We start from the raw sequence: 17,359 nt of genomic DNA on the forward strand, positions 1-17,359 counted from the left end.
AGATAAATTGATGAAAAAAGAAAATAACAAAATATTTTGATAATGTATCAATCTACTTGTTTTCTAAATGTTTAAAAGAAAAAAACTCGGAATTTAACAGCGAACCTGTTCCGTTTAATGTCGTTTTATTCTGTTTTGGCTTCACCATCATGTAGACAAAAAAATATATAGTTATCTTATTTTATGTCACCTGTGGTCTTCATGTTAATTTCTGTTTGACTTATAATCTCATCGTTTGATGTTTCAGATAAGGCTCCGTCGGAGGCAACGTTCCGAGGGGTGGAGTACCTGTACTACGATCTGAGCAGGACCGGCGGGGAACCGATTGTCAGCAACCAGGATTCCATCTCTCTCTACTTCAAGACCAGGCATCCATCTGGCCTCCTCTTCCACACTGGTCAGTCTCTTTTGTTTCTTGATGTTTAACGTAGAGAATATGTAAGATGGGGAATTAAAAAATATAATGACAGATATGAAATTGTCCTCAGTAATAAAGCAATAGCTCCATTAAATGAAACCTCGATAAAACGAACTAAAATGAGCCAGAAAATCAGCAGTTCATCAAAATGGAGTTAGTAATATTCCAATAACATAAATGAGTGTAGTATTAACGGTGGATAAAGACAATTTTTCTTTTAAACAACACAAAACGCATTACACTTATTTTTTAAAACTTTCTATTTTTAATACTAAAAGATTATATGAATCAATGATAGCAATAACAAAAACTATCAAATACCAAATAAACATTATTTATGTATTAAAGAAAATACACATATGTACATGTGGATCGACTTCAGTAGTGTCACAGAATTTCTGAATTACAGAGTAATAGTAAAATAGATAATAAAGTAGATAATGAATAAAGAAAATATTTATTAATTGAGTTCAAAGGACTTAATAAAATGTCTATGGAAACAATTATAAATGTTACTTTTATATTATTTAATTTTATGGTAACTTGGCATTGAGACTCATATTGGATTCTCACCGACAGTTACATTTACGGAATTGCAAACTAATGAATTGATGATAAGTTGAACATCAATGAGTGCCCTAAAACAAATATTGGTTCAACCCTGAAAAGTTAAACGAGATTGCTAACAACCTAAAAAAAACTAATTTACAATAATCTATTTTTATTTTATTTTTTTATCCAGGCGCTTCAACCTAGTTTCAGCCTCCTTAATCAGAATTTTAATCGCCAGGGTCTTATGCTGATCATCCAGATTCATGAATTGGCTATTTTAGCAGTATTTTTGGCATATTTTCATCCCCTATACTGATATATGTGTTTTGCAAATTTGGTACGCCTAAATTTCATTATTCTGAAAACATCAGGCTCCCCAAAAGAATAACTTCTGGTTGGCGCGTGGCTTCAAAACTCCGAAGATTCCGCTGACAACCTTTGATGATTAGGGTTTTTTTTTTCGATAGCCATAAATATTTTTCTACACATAGATCCATACAGAAGTAAGAGGTCTTCCAAGGTTTTATAGAGGTATAGTTTGGTCTTCCTAGAAAGTATTTGTTTGCTTCGCTATTTCCTTAACCCAGAGTAGCACCTTATTGCTAAGGTTATCCTGCTTCTAATATTGTCTCAACAAGTTGTTGGTGTCACCTTATTTTAAATTAACTTGGGTGACAGCAGATCCTAGGTACCGTTACGGTATTCAGCCTGCTTTTAATAATGGAAGTGGCATTCAGCTTGCTTCAAATTGCTTGATGTCGAGATATCAACTTTGAAGATTTCCAAGTAATGTCTACATTATTATTTCAAAAATTTGGAAATACATTGAATTAAAATGTTTTGAAAAACTACGTTTTGAGTTAATATTTTTATTTTAACATTAAATTAATATTTAATGGTGTTTTTAGATTAGAATATTTATTCATGGATGTTTTATGAAAAATTTACACTTAGGTCTTTGTTTTTCCAAAGGTGTAATATCCAATAATATATATTCCAATAATAATATATTCTATAATCCATTCAATAATAATATATTCCATAATATCTATCCATAATCCATCCAATAATATATCTTCCAGTAATAATATATTCTTCAGAACTGGCATGTAATAGGGCAATAAGAAATGTGGAAATGTTAAACTCATTTTGTAACAAAAAAAAAAAAATGTACTTAGCTGGCCGTGGTGGTAACTGACCTAATCATATGTACATTTTAGCTTATTTCCATTTTCAAGGTAATTTTTCTAAAAAAAAATCATTAGGTTGCCATTTCCATCTTTTGATCATTTTTCCCACTTCGTTATTATTATTAACATACCAAACTTTGGTTTAGTTAGTTAAGATAGGATGGATTATTATCCAAACCCTTGGAATACCACACCTTGCTGAACAGCAAGAAGCACACCAAGGGCGGAGGAAGAATGTAGAACCTTCCGGGTCAAGACATAAACTGCTTTCTTTGTTCCTTTGTGCGCCACGTTCCACTCTTTGTGTCATTGTTGTTTTCTTCTTCTTTTCCGTTCCCTCTTTGCCGTTTTCCTCCGCATTAGACCGCACTAAGGACCAACTTTGCTCAGTTAATTCCTTACGGTCATGAACATCCTTTATTCTCTATTTTTCCCACTTGGTTATGAAAAATTTTAATTGGCATTGAGAATTAAATTTGAAGCTTTTTCTTCCTGTTCAATAATCATTCCTCTCATGCAATGTGAAATAAATCAATTTTAATAATGAACAAAAACACACAAAAAAAAATTGTGAAAGTATATTTTCTTTATAAAGTATTTTTTTTCTGATAGCATTAAAAGAAAATTTTAACGTTGTAGTTTATTAGCATTTACAATTTCGTAATAATGTGGCTTCGTGAGACCAAATGTTGGATGGCAACAACAATCACCTGGGTCATTCAATGTCAACTCAACACACCTTTTGAACTTTACCATCTCGTATTTACTTTTATTTTAACAAAGATGATTTATATTTATATAGTTGAAAATCCTTGAAATTGTATTGGGAAATGTCAATTAGTTTTTTTTAATCACAGAGCTGTTAAATCCTTATAAATTATAGTATAACCCATATCCTTTTATATGTTAACATTTCTCAATACCTAATTTAAACATTTTATTTTAATATTTTCAGAAAGTACATGTTTTAAACTGCATTCCCTAAACAGGAATTGTCTTGATGTAATTCATTCAAACTGGGACGGCAATGGCTTCAAAGTTAAACAGATTAAAAAATAGAGCTCCACTCTAATATATTCGCCTCTTTGTTCTAATTATAATAACAATGGTAATATTAAAGTTTTTAATTAAATAAACATAACCCAGATATGAATAATTTTGCAGTAATAAGCCAAGAGATTCTTTCATTTCCACAAGGTTACAAATATTTTTAATGCGATTTGGGAATGAATGGTAGGTATGAATGCATTCCATGAATAGACAGTGGCATCGGAAAATGATAATATATCAATAAATTAAAACTTCTCCAAATCCTAATTATTTTTTATATAATTAAATAATTGACCATATAATTTCAAATATGATGATGGTCAGGATTGCGATCAAAAAGAACAAAAATAGTTCAAAACTATTTATATTCCGAAGTTTCGCCCAACCTTGTAGAGCTTCATGTTGATGGATATCTTTGTTGATAGCTTAGGAGACAATTCTAAGTAGCCAAAAATAAAGTCCTCCAAACTATCAACTTGAACAGACCTGGCATATCTCAACAAAATTTTAGAGATTTTCAACTCTATACAAATACATCATATGTGTTAAAGGAGAAATAAATACGAGGCGGTAAAGTTCAAAAGGTGTGTTGAGTTGACGTTGAATGTCTCAGGTGACTGTTGTTGCTATCCAACGTTTGGTTTCACGAAATCACATTAATACGAAATTTTTAATGCTACCTTATAATATTAGTTAGTTCGAGTAACATTGGAAAAGTGACTACAATTGGAAACCGAACTTGGGGGACTAAAATTAGGGGGTTTTTAAACTTTAAAATTAACTAACTTAAGAAGCGTTGAATCAATGAGAACTTCTATACAGAGAAAAATATTCGAGAATAGGGTTAGGTCTGACCTTATATATTGGATAAAATCAGGCATAGGAAGCTAATGACACTCAGTTAGAGTTATTGGCATGGAATCTCCGATTATATTAGGCCATATTGTTAAAATATTTATTTATATCAAAAATCAAATTCCTGAGATAAAATATTAAGATTTTCAACTTCTGAAGATTTATTTTTTTGAGTGAGTGAGGAAGCACTCACGTAACAAGACTAACATTTTTCATTACCATTAGTGCATTTCGAGAAGTAGAAGTATTGAATTGGAAGCCGCATTGTAGAGTTCCCTAAAGGATTGGGCTATTACAGGCAAGTCCCAAGCGCAAAGCAAATAAATTCACAACCAATTCATTCGCCAACCCCGAATGGTTGAGCTCCGAAGACCTTTGTCAGTAAAAGATGAGGATAGTGGGAGTAGACTGGTCTTATCCATCACAACTTATCAAGCTAAAAGCCTTAAAAAAAAAAAATTGCTTCCACAATCAGGGTTATTTTTCAATACGACTTGAAAGGTCAGGGGCGCGCGTTATAATGAGAACGTCATGAGATTGTTCACCCCAGAGTGATTTGAAATTCTGCTGAATGTGAACTGTTCTATATTTGGATATTATAATTTTCACTGAAAATATATAACGGGGGATAATGGAGAATTTATATTAACATAACCTAAATGTTTTTTAATTCAATGCAATAAGAATAGAAATAAATATATATATTTTTTTAAATCAAATCAAATTGTATTTATTGATAAATATCACAATCTAGCACAACCTTGGAAATTAGTAATAGTGATAAATGATCACATTCGTACTAAAATAAAAAATAATGTTTAAAAATATATAAATTAATAAAATCTCTGTATGTATATAAACAGAAAAATAAATAAAATGAACATAATTAAAGTATGAACCTATATGAAGAAATAATAATAAAATAAAAACACTACTCACATTTGCACTATTATGTACAATACTTAAACTCTCGACCTGACTATCCCTGTGCCAACTCGACCCCCCACGTGTGGGGCCTTTTCGAGATCTCAGAGAAGCTCTCTCACTGCTTCGTCACTAGCAATGAGCCAGTGGAGGCCTATCCGCAAACACTTTCCTATATATGACTCCAAAATTCAAAAATTAACTTAATATAAAACTTTTTATTTAAAACAGACTTTATAGTATCTTTTTGGTTAGTACTAATTTATTGTTATACTTTAGATTATTTATTATGAAATATAGATTTTTTGGATTAAAAACATATTTCAATAAATAACGCGCTTGATTCCACTTATATGTAGTATAACACTTTTTTATGCTGACATTTCCCACTTCTCTTCAGTTCCTGACATTTTTTCGGATATTTTTCTAAACGGTAACGATAAAAAAAACTAGTGGTGGGGCTAAGTTTTGTTATTTCTCAGAAACACGGATAATGAACAGATACTATTTATTTAACCTATTAATTTACCAAAAACAAAACCTATATGATCAATTAAATATGGATTCATGGATGCTTGGAAGTTATAATGATTTGATTAAAATGTAATAATACATCATACATGTATATATATAATCATATAATGCAGTTAAATAACTAAAATAGTTTTAATATAAAAAATGAAAAGTACAGAATACATCTTTAATAAACCCATTTAAAAACTGAGAATTAATTATAAATAAAATTCTAGAAGGATAAAAAACAAAGACCTGAAAAAAAAATCATGCCTCAAAAAATCGCTCCTTATTTTACCGAGGATATTTATTGGTAGGATTGAAGGGCCCAACGTGTGTCAGATGTGGCATCGTTAAAACTTCAGAATAGATTTCTCTTCGGTATTTTCCCTGAGAAAAAATCTGAACACTCCATAGTTATGGAAAGATTTTTTTTGGACACTAGCATTAGATTCTTGAAGGTATTTGAATCGTAATAATGTGAAGACCCAGGAATGGTCATGGGTTCAGTACTTTGTAAGGAAGCACTGTTTTTAGAACAGCGGTTATACAAGGAGGTGATTTGGTCAGAATCACGCTAAACTGCCAGATTTTTCCCCAATTAAGGGTACCCATTTTATGGGACTGGTTGGACCTCAGGAGGGCTCCATAACTCACAGGGCTGACTTACGGCTACAGTGTAACAGAAAATAATTATCTGCCCAGCCGGGATTCGAACCCGGGTCCTTGGAGTAAGTAGCACAGTGCCGCGGCGCTTCCTTTCAAACATAATATAGTCTTAAATTAATGGCGGCTAGACAATTCTCCAAAGGATGACATATTAAAAATAATAATAACAACACTAAAAACTGTTGAAATAAACTAACAAGTGGTATTAACTCACTAAATAATGTCAACTGTTTAGCTAACATATGCAGTACTTATACTTACAGTATATAAGGCAGTAGTAGTACTGTTACAAGACCAACGGTTGTGCAAGGAGGAGATTGTGTCAGAATCACGATTTTTAGACAGTTAAGAGAACCCACCTTAATGAGGGTGGATAGACTCCGGAGGGCTCCCGAACACACAGGGCTGACTCACGGCTACATAAAAACAGAAAATTATTTTATGCCACAGCCGGATTCAAACCCGGGTCCTTGGAATCATATGTTTTATTTATGCATTATACATTATAGCTAATAATGAGAACTATTTATTTTTTTCAGATAAACAAAATTTAATAATAATAATAACATGATGATTGAAAATTCGGTATATAATCGCTCTTAGACTATTTAAATGATTGAAAGACTAGCTTATTTATATGAATTGGACTATAGAAAAATACTGAAAACATACAACCAAATTTATTCCTTGATTTTTTTATTAAACACATAAAATGTTTTTTTTTATTTTAAGTATAAATCTTATTTTTAACTCAGATTTCAATAAATCTTTCTTTCTCTTCAATACTAAGTAAAACAAATCATAATATGATTATGATAGATACCATTCAAAAGTTCTGATAACTAATAAAAGATTTTTATGACGATTCCCTCGATTGTCACAATTATCTATTTGTTTTAGTAGTATAATTCCAACTAATAGCCTCATATCAAGAGTGTACCAATATTAAACGTTTAATAGTGATTAATTTTATGTTTTTTTTTATTACTCACTTTTAAATAAATCGGCGAAAAAAAATAGGCGGACGCAGATATAGTTGATTAGCATAAGAGGCCTAAAGTTCACCATATAAACTATATGTCGTTTATGTTAAACTATGTACTCGCTGCAAGTTTGTAGCCTACGTTAGGCTTACACTGTATGTTGCATCCATCAAGCTCTTCCACGTAATGCGCTTGTCATGTGAGATAAACGCGTGGTGTGAACATCATGGGTAGTCAGTACTGATAATCTAAAAAAAATATTGTGATGAAAGCACCCTTCTGTGGGCAATATTGAGCAAAAAGTAATTGAAATAATATTTAACGGTAATTAGTATACGCGATTAGGTTAAACTACTAATTGCTATTACATTGGTTTATAGAGTATTTGAAATTACTAATAAAATTTTTAGTTTCATATTTAAACCACCCAAATCCACTAGTTTCTAACCTTGCTTCCTCTTCCATTCCTGGCAATCCTCTGAGGCGCCTGAAAAGAAGATGGCCTCGTGACTTTATATTGTAAACTGTTTTTAGAGTTCTACTACTGGGTAGTTTCTCTACATCCTGTATCATATCATTATGTCATTATGATCAAATTTACTTGTTGTATTTTTTATCCAGTTGTAAATATCAATAAATAAATAAAAAAAAAAAAGTTTCATATTTGTAGTTACCAATTACAGTAATTGAAAAGTCGAGCCTCAAGGAAAAGGTGTGTTTGAAATATTTAACATAATAAAAAAAAAATTGAAAAAATTAATATTTTGTTATTTATTAAAGAACTGGAGAATAATGCAATGAAAATCTGATTTGGATTTAAAAGTAAAAATAATGGCTTATGAATCTTTAATTATTTAGTTAAAACTTAAACAACTAGTTTATTTATCCTCTATGTATTGTAACACTTAAATTGAATCCCTGAAAAAGTGCTTTTAAATTTTAATCCTCTATTTTTAATTTGCTGGGTTAGATTTATTTTGTTCACATCACTTTTTACAATCTATGATTTTTTTATTCTTTCGTAGAAATGAAAACAAGACAATAATACGCTAGTCAATTTTAAATTCAAGCATGAACAATGGAGCTTGAACTTTATTCTTCCCTGTAACTATAAATCATTTTATCCAAAGTATAACTAATGGACTATGGACGTTTAATATTTTATTAAAATTCATACGAACAGTTTTTAATACTTTACATTTTTAGTCTGAAATTTAAGGGCATTCAATGGACTTTGAATTGTTAATTCTCAGTTCTTTAGTCCTAAGGATCATATATTCGAATGCTACAATTTTCACGTATTTATATTTATTTATTTTTTTGGATGGGGTAAAAAAGAAGTGATTACACAATGTCATAAGCGTTTTTCAACTATAATTGCGACATCATAAGGTCCAAGCATTCCCAAACAACCAAACTGCCAAGTCAATAGCTTTATTAATGAATCGTATTTTGAATATTTTTCAATTTATGTGAAAATAATATTAATGAAAAGTATTGAATTTAATGCTCGATATAATGTATTACGTATGATGCATATGGAATTTACCAGATTAATATAAATAAAGAAACATTATTATAAACCCCATACTAAATGATTTTAACTGCTCATCTAGAGGGCTAGTTCTAAGGTAAAGATATCTTTTTATAAGAAGGTATATGAGTGAAGACAGCGGGGGTAGAGTAGCGAAAGGTATGAAGTAGAGTAGCCATTGTGGTAGCCGGCTGACAAATGAGAAGGGGCCTTTGTCCGGACCTCGTTGAGTTATGTGGTCTCAGGTTAATGTACCTCTCGTCTCTTCTTGTCTCTCTCCACAATCTCAAATCTTCCCTTTTTATGGAGATTTCGAGTGGAAATATCTCCCCTCCAAACGATTCCAAGAATAATGTCTTGGTTTTTATAAAATATACTGTTTTGAATGAAAACTATATAAAAAATACTGTAAAAACAAACTAATTTTATGTCAAAAAGAAGTAAAAAAATTCAAAATTGATACAAGAACATACTAAAAATAGTAACAATAATCATTATGAGCAGATAACCCAAGAGCCCATGAAAAAAAAAGAAAAAAAAATTGTTTGGTCCCACTCTTTGATTACTGTTAAAGCCACCTCAAATCGGCTATGTCTTTTTGTTGGAAGGCTTTAAAAATAAACAAAAAAACAAACTGGCTCGGATTAAACATTTATTTGGTTCAATTTAAACATGGTAAAAAAAAAAACTAACATAAACAAAATACACAAGTAAAAATAAAAAGGCCTTTCAGATAAAAATAAAATTAGATAAATAAATTAAGAAAACAAAAGAGACAAATTTACAAACAATATAAATATGTAAAATAAAGACTGCTCGACGAAACGTTTGCTCCACTCCGATAGATCCGAGGAAGAGTGCTGCCGAGATAGGTCGCAGCTCTTGTTGCTAAATAAATCGCTGCAATGGTCCAGAGTTGGTGTAGTGGCTCATTGATGGTCCGAATATCCAACAATCGTATTGTATTAGGCGAGCCGACAAAATGAACGCAGACAGGGCTGCTAATGACGCTACCAGGGCCACTTATTAGTCGGAACTGCCATTAATAAAGTGGAAACACAGAAAAGGTCTGGTTCCGATCTGTAATGACTCACTAACTCACTAAAAATGTTCAAACTATTATAATATAAGGGCAGACAGGGCTGCTTAGACGCTACCACGGCCACTAATTAGCCGGAACTGCTCTAAAAAAAACTAAGATGGTCGGTCCGTTGCTAGGTGACGCTTCTTAGCAGCAATTATCACCCCTAGCAACTGTCTCTATTACTCATTATTACAAACAAATATAATTACACATTTTTCTTTTCAAATAACTAAATCTAAATAAAAATAAAAATAAATGTAACTAAATTAAATACTATTAAAACTATATAACTAAAACTAAATACTAAAAATACTATTTACAATTATTTACTAGGTAATTATCTATTATGGCGTTAACAATTACTTTAAAGAAAGCTATATATAATTTAGAATAACATTTAAAGAATCTTTCAATCATTGTAGGACGGGGTGGGGGGTTATTTCAAAATTATCAAAACAATTTTTTAAAATTTATTTATGTGGTATGGGGTCATTGTAAACGTGTGTGGTAAGAAGTTACCTTTACTGTAGCTCAGCATTTGGCTTATTTTCGCCATTATTAGCCTTTTGTTAAAGCTGATAACACAGAGAATCATAATTAATTATAAATAGTTATTATTACAATCATAAATCTTCATTGAGGCTAACACATCTACCACGCCCTAAATAAATATATATGATAATCTGAACGATGACATTCCCAAATATAGAAGGGGGCTTAGTTCTGGACCAGGGGCCAAAATATGGTATTCATATTAGAGGAGAAGATTTGAATGTAAATTATCAAAGTATATTACATTATGAGCTAAAAGGGCTTCGTATGCTATTTTAAAGCTACTGATTTTATAAATGGCTGCCAATAGATTTATTCAAAACAATTTATTTTCCAAAATAAATAAAATTAAATTAAATGCCGGTTATTCCTGTTGAAAAATAATTGAATTTTTATTTAAAATATCAACATTTGTTTTATTTCCACCAAGAGCTCTTTATTTTATAATTTCGATTTTTTTTTTTTTTTTTGTTTTTGTATACAAATCACCCGAAGTGAAAAATGATTCTTTTGCAGCCGCCACTATTTAGTCCTCATTATTATGATTGGAATAATGACAGTTTTCATTAAACTGTTAAAAATTGGGGTGAAATTACTTGTGTCTTTATCCTTAAAACTCTAGGACTACTATTATTAGAATATTCTAAAACAAAGCCTTCTGTCTCTCAAATACTAGTGCATAATTAAGCACTATAAGTTTCGCCATTAAAAGATTATCAGATAAAATAACCTCACATGGGCCGTTAGTAGCCGAGTGAGTTAAATCACTGACTTTATAACTGGCTCGTAACAGCAGCGGCGCCGGATTTTATTTCTATGGAGGTCTTGACCCTCCACCATGGGTTAAATAGTGTGGTTCCCTGTTAATAACTCCCTCGAATTTCAGTACTGAGTGGAAGGTATCATTAAAATATATCAGACATGCAGCTTATAAGCATGCATACCTCAGAAAGCATATCTCACATTAACAGACTAAAAATGACAAGATGTCGTATTAATATATAATACGTTAATCCAAGACAATTCAATAAATGCTGTAATAAAATTATTTTAAAGTCAAGTATGTTGCAAAGAGTGGCATTGAACGTAAGCTTCACTAAGCATTTTCATTATTAATTCTCAGCGCGAGACGAAATGATATTGAATGGCATTGTTATACTTGCATCCTGATTTATATTAATTTTTTTTTTTTTAATAATTTATTTATTGATATTTACAACTGTATACACATATATACAACTAGTAAATTTGCTGTAGGTGACATAGTGACATGATAAAAACATGTGGAGAATCTACCCACTGATAGAACTCCAATAACATTTCTGGAGGAGAAGATCTCGAGGCCATCTTCTTTTCAGACGCCTAGGAGGATTATTAGGTAATGAAGGAGAAGCCAGGTTAGAAACAAGTGGATTTGGGTGGTTGAGAAGTTTATTATGGAAGGTACGGTATCTGGTTCTGGCCAAATCGGCAACATATGGAATATTGAGGTCCTGATGGATGTCTTGATTTGTGACAAAGTAAGGAGCATTAAGGATTTTACGAAGGATTTTGGACTGTAAGGATTGGATTCTGGAGGAATTTGATGGTTTAGTGGAGCCCCAAAGCTCAACTCCGTATGTCCAGATAGGCCTTATAATAGTCATGTAGATCAGTCTTTTGTAATGGATTGGCAATTTAGACCGTTTGTCTAGTAAATGTTGTAATAGTCGGAATCTACGAGCAGTTTCTTGTCTTTTTAGTCTTGTATGAGGATTCCATGTCAGTCGTTTGTCGAGATGTAGTCCTAAGTAACGGATCTGTTCGACTGGAATAAGTGGGGTATTATTAAAGGATATTGTAGGGGAAGAGGTCATGGGTTTACGTCGAAGGGTAAATGTGATTTGGTGGGATTTATTGGAATTTATTTTAATCCTCCAGTTTTGGCACCATTCTTCAAGGGTGTTGATGTGGGATTGGAGGGTTTGGGATAGAATGTAAGGATCATTGCATATTAATTTAAATTGGTAATTTACTCATTCTGAAAACCGATTTCTTTAACACAAATTTATAAGTGGAAAATATGGAGTGTTCTAGTGTAAAGTGATGTTTCTTTCAAAATAAAACATAAGAAATATTAGAGCCAAGAAAAGAGACTTAGCAGAAAGGATTTTTTTATGTATATACAGAGCCCAGAGTCACAAATTGAATGAGAATAAAAGAATTACAAAAAAAAAAAGAAAGAAACCCAGGTTAAAAAAAGGTAAGAGGGGCACTAAAGCGGATACCGGGAAGCCCTCCAACCAAACTCTTGTGCTCTGCTCCATCTCCATATTCACCGGGTAGATCCTTCCGGTTGGGGATTAGCCCTTTTGTCAATGGATTAGAGCGCAGATTTATCCAATATGGATATATTTATTTATTCATAAATATAAACGTGGAGGAACAGATGGACAAATGCTAGCCAAGAAGAAGTGTTCAATGCATAAAATGATTCCTACATCATCAGCACATATTCCTTTAAACGATAATAAAAAAAAAATTATGGTTTTAGTTTAATTTAGACTTTTCAAACCAAAACGGACAATACCATGATAATAAATTAAATTTTAATCTGAGTTTGAGATTAAATTGGGATTTTATATTAAAAAAAAAAAATCAAAGGGATTATTATAAGCGATATAAGATATTTTCCAAAACAATATAGAATGGAGATCAAACCTAACTGAATTTTGTTATTTAATGTATAAGTCCTATTAGCTATAAATAAAAATACATATATTTTTGACAATTTATATTGCACATGATATTTAGATGAAGGGCTCAAACAGGATTTGAATTAATACCAAAAGAAAAAGCTGTATTCGGTGTCGTGAATGTATCATAAGTATTTCAAATTAGACATTAAAAAAAAAAAATTCATTATTCTTAAGATCAATATAGCTGTAATATAGAACTTTTTTTTTCATTGAAAAATATTATTAAAAAGAAGATGGTGCAGGTGCGGTCAATGTAAATCAAATAGTAAATAAAATATTTATTACGAGACTACGTTTCAACCCACATTGCAGAGCTACATCTGGGCTAAAAAAAAATTACATACAACTAAAATTGAGTAACAGAGTAAGAAAACAAGATTACGATTTTTTACCCTCCCCCTCCGAAAAAAAAACAGAGTAAGAAAACAAGATTTCGTTGTAAATGAAGGTTAACGTGATTGATGTGGATGGATTTTTTTAAAATTTACATTACTCATTTTTTTTGTAAATTTTACATCATTTTTAATCACACTATTATTCACTTTTATTTCATGCTGTTAAGATCTATCATCAAGGGGACAGCGATAGCAGCGTGGTAACGCGCCAGTCTACCAACCCACAGGTTGTCAGATCAAATCCCCGGTCCCATCCTGGCTTTTTTCAAGCACAAAATAATGCAAAGCTCACTGACAACCTCCCCGCTGGCATTTTTGAGGCCCGTTAGCCAATGGATGGCACTCACAAAAAATAGGCGTGGGAGTGACGAACCCACCCTACGAAAAAAGCCACTTTGGTAAATGCATTGTATAGAAATACAATGTATTTACTAATACATCGTGCGAGGACTTAGGTATCCATGGTCTTTTGCCCATAAAATAATAATAATAATAAAAGATCTATCTAACAATTTAAGTTAGAGTTTATCCCTGGAAACGTTAACGTATTACATATTGTCTTTTAGTAAGAGGATTCGAGTTTGAAATGGCAAAGGAATAATAATTTTAAAAAAGCTCAGCACAAGACTTTAGGATTGGGTGGAGTTCCATAGGTAAAAGGAAAAAGTAAAGAAAAGGATTTGCTGGAAAAAGGGATATAAAAATGGATGGCTTGGGTTCTGAATAGTGATTGGAAAATCTAAGAACCAAGAGTGTATTGGAAGTGTAGGAGAAAAGAATAAAAAAATTTCTGTTTGATATCATAGCTTGAAGTATGAGTGCTAAACAAGAATATAAAGATAACTTTGATAAAATATTTTATCTGTTTCTTTGACTTGATTTCAAGTTCATAGAAAACTATACCATATACCATTCAATCTTAATAAAGTAGAAGAACATAAGAAATTAAGATAATCCACACAAGATACATGTATATTATATGTATAAGATACAAACATAAATATATGTAAAATTATATGAAGATAATATTTTTTATCTATCCGTTAATGGAAAAGCAAGTATTTATCCAAACAATTGGTATTGTCGTGAACTTTATCTGTTCTATGACCGTTGCTGAAGTTGAAAACGGCCGAGCATTCTATTGTTAATCAACTTTGGCAAGTATTAAGTGGTAAAGCCGGTACAGGGCAAAGCTCTAGACCATTTGAATTTTGATGGGATATTTAGTTCAGTTTAATGGCGAGATTGTCGGTTATCTCCGAGTCTACCAGTTATCTCAGTTTGTAATTAGTACCAGGAGTTTTACCTATTCAGCTATTTGCAAGGGATTACTAGGAAGAATTTCATTAAAAGAGAATTCGTACAAAGCAAAAGGAAATTCTTAGGTATTTGTTTAAACGCTAGTAGTTAAATTACTTAGTTTGTTCTTCGCCTTTTACACTAATCATACATCCAATACATTTAAGTGGATAACGCCTAATTTCATAGGGCTTTAGAAATAAATAATTCATTACAAGCCTTATATTTACTTTTTGATATATACTTAATTTTTAACATAGAAATATGGACAAAATTGAAAGTTTTTGAGGACGTAAAAAAATTACGAAATCGATAATTGAAACAAACTCCTTACATTAAAGTGCATGGATTACGAACAAATTATTCGGAAAATGAACATGATATTAGATGAAAAATAAATAAATAATATCACTGTTCTAGATTCCTTTACATATAGACCTTAGTGGAAATAATGTCGATTATTTCATTCCAATTTTTTAATACTTTAATGAAAATAAAGTGTAACTAATGTATCGGCCAAGTATAGTTAAGTAGCATTCAAAATGGTGGTTTTTTCAAAATGTTAAAAAAAAAAAAGTTTCAAGGGGACTACTATATCGTTAAAGCTATCAACAATAATATAAACCGTAAGAGAACACCATTTGAAGTAGAGTAATTTTACTAAAGTATGAGCCCTAATTATTCTTTTTACGTTCAATTTTTTTCCGAGAAACAGTCTTTTCAAAAGCAAGGTTTCCTAAAAATATATATTCAAAGTAGTTGATACACTCAGTAGTGTTTTACAGTGGGAAATCTTTATATCAGGAACCATGAGATGTCGAGATGTTTATTAGCACTCAAATTAAAGCTAGTTTAATGTGCCATAAGGTAGCTTCTGGCGTTTATTCCTCCTAGGAGTGTTCATGATATTTGCTAAACTACATTCATAAAAGTTGATAACATTTATCATTATAGTCAGTAATTTTTGTGATATCGTATATGAATATGAATTTTGTATATGAAATTTTTTTCCAAACAACCAGCAATAAACTTATTTTAGTACATATTATGAAAACTAATACTCCTGAAAGATAAACATAATAAGCTACTTTATAAACATTAAATTAACTTTAATTTGAGTGCTAATTGGCATATGCACATCTAGATACAGGTTTCCCACAATACATTCACCAACTTCTGATTTTTCAGAATATTTTTCATGAAATTTCGCTTTTAAATAAAATGTATTTCAGGAACTGTTGATCATAAACATCTCTGCTAGGGCTCATATTTTAGTAAATTTAATATATTTCAAACAATGCCCTATTTCGTTTTCTGTCGCTGAGGGTAGTAATATAGCAAAATAGTAATATAACCTCCAAATCAAAAAAATACTTTTAAAAAAAAAATTTGGAAACAGTCGTTATTTTGCATTCCCTCTAACTAATTAGAGGGAATAAAAAATGCTATTATTTATTTTTGCTATTTCATCTAAATAATTTGTTGGTAATTCATACACTTTGATAACAAAGTACAAATAATCAAAAATTGAGGTGAAATGACTTCCTTTTTTTTCCAGGCTCTTGTACTATTACATTTTATAATGAATTTACTATAATTCAAATGATGCCCTATTTCGTTTTCTGTCGCTGAGTGTAGTTTCAACAATATAGACCTCTGAATAAAAAAATATATTTTTTTTTTTAAACATTTTAAACAGCTGCTATTTTATATTCCCTTTAACTAGTTAGATGGAATAAAAAAATGCAATTATTTACTTTTTTGGTGTTTCATCATTGTTCATGTTCCGAATAATTTGTTTATAATTCATACACTTTGATGAGAATAAAGAGGAAAGTACAAATAATTAAAAATTGAGGTGAAGTAACTGACTTTTTTCTTCTATTAGCCTCTTGCACTAAAAGAAAGAGCAAAAAAAGGAACCAAACATTTGTTGGTATTTTTAAATTTATATTATATATATTAAATAGATAAATTAGATCAAAAGTAAGTTGTTCTTTTTCAAGAATTGAAACGAAATGTGGGATAGTATTCCACTTAACCATCTCGGCCTGATCAAATATTGAAATCTTGCTTATCTTGCTCCAAAAATCACAATTCCTCAAATACTATATGCGTTAGTTCTAGAATTTCCTTTTGTTTCTAAAGATCATTTTTTTGATCCAATAAACATTTATGAAATTTTGAATCTCTAAGAAATAGTGATTTGAAATTTCAATTTTACCTCCCTATAAAAACTGTCTCTCATAACCGTAAATTAAGACATATCTCAGACTGCATCGAACCAGCTGAAGGTCTAACTATCTAAAGGTCTGATGAAAAACGAGTAAATTATGATAACCGAGAATGATAAAAAGAACAGACACGAAAGTGCAATTTGTTATACGCGGCCAACCACGGCGGTCCCTGGTGCAGACTATCTTATCACAAGATCTTACACTTGCGAAATGTGCACTAGCTCTATCAACTAGTTTAATTAACTCAACCTATGATTGCCAGTGATAATACCTCAACTCCGGCAACATTTTCTGATAATGTCTTGATTACATGTTGCTCCGCTGTACAATTCATTATTTATTTCCATCAATCTGGAAGATCAATCT

The 17,359-nt window shown here is 31.0% G+C and overlaps 1 protein-coding gene across 1 annotated transcript in view; it reads left to right on the forward strand.

The window, feature by feature from the left end:
- The window catches only part of LOC106688698 (neurexin 1), a gene marked incomplete at its 3' end in the record, with an annotated part of 225,056 nt that overhangs the window by 105,386 nt on the left and 102,311 nt on the right, over positions 1-17,359 (forward strand). Inside the window, exon 2 of the mRNA XM_014433276.3 lies at positions 248-397. The remainder of the gene's footprint in view (positions 1-247; positions 398-17,359) is intronic.

Source organism: Halyomorpha halys, unplaced genomic scaffold (assembly GCF_000696795.3).
Source record: "Halyomorpha halys isolate HHAL.00 unplaced genomic scaffold, Hhal_1.1 Scaffold1180.1, whole genome shotgun sequence".
NCBI classification, from domain to species: domain Eukaryota; kingdom Metazoa; phylum Arthropoda; class Insecta; order Hemiptera; family Pentatomidae; genus Halyomorpha; species Halyomorpha halys.